Consider the following 3,289-nt stretch of genomic DNA (forward strand, 5'->3'; position numbering starts at 1 on the left):
TAATGCCATGCATGCAGCCAATCAGCAGCCAGCCAGCCCTGTGATGTCACAGCCCTATAAATAGCGGCAACCATATTAGATTCTGCCATTTACCATTATACTTAGTGCAGGGAGAGACTTGATTGTGGTGAAAAAACTATTTATAAGTGCAGCGAAAGGATAGGGAGGAATCGCTCCACAGCATTTGTGTAAAATAGGGTTCAGTAGTGGAGCTTGGCTGGGTAATAGGAACAATCCTATTACACCTTGGTGCACTGACTGGGGATCCAAATTGCCATTATACAGCTCTGTCAGTCCAGCAAACCGATCTTGTTATTGGGGTGCAAGTGCTGTTTGATGTAGCCATTAAAGACTTGATTGTGGTGAAAAAAATCTTTTATAAGTGCAGGGAAAGGAAAGGGAGGCACCACAGCATTTATGTAGAACAGGGTTCAGTAGGGGAGGTTACTGACTGGGTAATAGGAACAATCCTGTTATCCCTTGCTGCACTGACTGGGGATCCAAATTGCCATTATTCAGCTCTTTAATTCCAGCAAACCGTTCTTGTTATTGGGGTGCAAGTGTTGTTTGATATAGCCATTAACAGGGGTTTTTACAAGGAAATATTTTTACAGTACGTCTTATTTGCCCTTGTGCGGTGCAGTGATATACTCTAAAGCCCAGTTTGCCGTGTATAAGTGGTGAAATAAAAATATATTCGCCGTCTAGCGTTGCACTTATCTGTTGAAAAGCCTTTTGTGTAGTGTAAAAATAGAAAAAAATTTAGGGCCTAATTGCCATTCAGCTCTGCAGTGATATATTTTACAGCCCTGTTTGCCGTGTATTAGTGGCAAAATAAAAATATATTCAGTGTCCAGCGTTGCACTTATCTGTTGAAAAGCCTTTTGTGTTGTGTAAAAATTGAAAAAATTAGGGCATAATTGCCCTTGTGCGGTGTAGTGATATATTCTACAGCCCTGTTTGCTGTTTTTTAGTGGAGACATAAAAATATATTCGCCGTCCAGCATTGCACTTACTGTATCTGTTGAAAAGTCTGTTGTGTTGTGTAAAAGTAGAAAAAAATTTGTAGAAGTAGTCCCCTGTGTAACTTTGATGTCAGCCAGTGGCAGCTCATGCGTGATACCTGCTGTTTGCTCAGGCCCTTAGGGGAGGCCACGTTATTTGTCAGTCGCCAGGACTACGGGATGAATAATGTCTTTCCACTGCTTCATGTCCTGGAACAGATGCTGCTAAATCTGGCTGGGCCAGGGACTGGAGACGTGGCGCCTAGAAAGATGGCGGCAGAGTTTGATACATTTGTCTGTCAATATCTCTGTTTACAGTCATTTATCACAAGGATATGCAAACACCAACTGATGGGTGTTAACCCCTAGATGTAGGTCATCAGCATGAAGGAGCAGTCGTTTCCACAGCTCAAGGTATCCTCCCGGAAGCTTGACCTCTGTAGGTCGACGGTCTGCATTGTGAAGCTTGTCTAAAAGAAAAATCCTGCAGTGCACCCCCTTAGAGGAAACTCTTGATCCGGCAGAGGCTGCTTTGCTCCTTCAAAAACAAAGGACTCTGTACAGTGTGACACCGCTGTATAATTTCTCATACACCAGACTGAAAGAGTATTCCAGGCACCTGTCCTCCCACATAGATGCCGAGAAGCAGAAGGGTCTTGCCATTGAAGTGGGCTCAGACCCGAACCTAAAAGCCAAATTTTCCTGTTTACCTGGACTCAAAGGAAAGGACGGAGATCCACTGGCTGTGCTCATACACATTTCATCAAAGCCTCCACTCACCAAGGCAAGCACAGAGGACCGGATTGTGTGAACAGGTTGGTTATGCGGGATGTACACAGAGGACAATCAACTGGAGGTGTTACCAAAGACATATACTTGCCTCCTGCTCTTCCTGTATAACATCTCCGAGGCACTCACGGCTATCGTAGGGACATGGTTCCAAAGAAACTTTAACTGTTGTTTCGTTAAGCTGGTGATCAGTTCTCAGGACCTTACGTGGCTAGCAGCAATGTGGATCAGGTATGTCGTGTCTGGATCAGTGTCGGCCACAGAGCTTGTTTTCTCTGTGCCCATTGAACCTCGCATGGTCATTTCTTATGCCATCCACGCAGAAGACTTCAAGACTTTATGGAATGATATTCATCAATTAAAGGATGAGGTCACGTTGGAGGAAGTGGACAATTCATTCCAATGTCTTTACTCGTAGTTCTTCAGACACTTTAGAATCCACTATCCAGCAACTTAGCTCATCAAGGTGATGGCATCTGTGGCATCAGCGTATTGTGAAGGAAAAGAAAGGTTCCTCAGTAAGGACTACCTTATCCGAGTGCTGGGATTCATCACAGAGCTGGCCATCAATAACATCCAGTATTGAACACATGGACGACTCTTATTTCGGACCTTGTCCACAATGTTCGGGATCCCCCTGACATCTTACATGTCTTAGACATGATCCTTGCAGTGCTTACTACATGTTATACGACTTCTTACCATTCTGTTACAGCGGCTGTGAGACCTGCACATACTAAGGATTATTTATGAAGATTTTCGGGTGTTGCCTGTACCGACCAGTTACATTCCAGCTGTGATTGTGTAGCCTGCACTGTAGGAATGAGCTGGAGTCGGTGTGTTTGCTGGACTGTCCTCCAGTTATCAGCCATAACCCCATACATTTCATTATCAATATGCATTACCATCGTGGTCACCCCAACACTGGTCGTTAATCCATTCTTGTTGTTGAAGCACTTTTTTTTTTTCAGTTTCTCTTTTACATCTTGTGGTTTTGCCTCTTTTGTGTTGTATTTTATGTGTGTTAAATTAATGTCCTGTTTGTTAATAGTGTTGAGCACGAATATTCGAATAGCAAATTTTTATCGCAAATATCACCACTTCAAGAATTCTCTAATATTTAGAATATAGTGCTATATATTTGTTATATAGAATATTCAGCATTTTTTCCATTTGAACACATGATTTCTCTTTGCTTCTTGCTTGTGGGGCAATGAGAAGGAAGCAATGTCAAGTTCACAACAATACTTAGTGCACCAATCAGTAATCTGTAGTTAGACCTGCTAAAATTTGAAGTTGCACGCAAATATATTGGAGCACTTGACTCTATCTGCATATAAAGCTATTCTAATGTTCTGCTGTGCCAACCATTTTCTCCAGTCTCAGGAAACTTAAACCAGCTTGAAAAATGTAGCCAAACTGACCCACACCTGTATTTCGAGTTACAAATTCGCATTTGATTTTTACATTGCCGATTTATCGCATTCAATAAAATA

The 3,289-nt window shown here is 42.4% G+C and overlaps 1 pseudogene; it reads left to right on the plus strand.

Moving 5' to 3' along the window:
• The first annotated feature begins 1,339 nt into the window (after nt 1-1,339).
• Nucleotides 1,340-2,379, plus strand: LOC122936267 (annotated as a pseudogene).
• The last annotated feature ends 910 nt before the right edge of the window (nt 2,380-3,289 follow it).

This window comes from Bufo gargarizans, chromosome 1 (genome assembly GCF_014858855.1).
Source record: "Bufo gargarizans isolate SCDJY-AF-19 chromosome 1, ASM1485885v1, whole genome shotgun sequence".
Classification (NCBI taxonomy): Eukaryota; Metazoa; Chordata; class Amphibia; order Anura; family Bufonidae; genus Bufo; species Bufo gargarizans.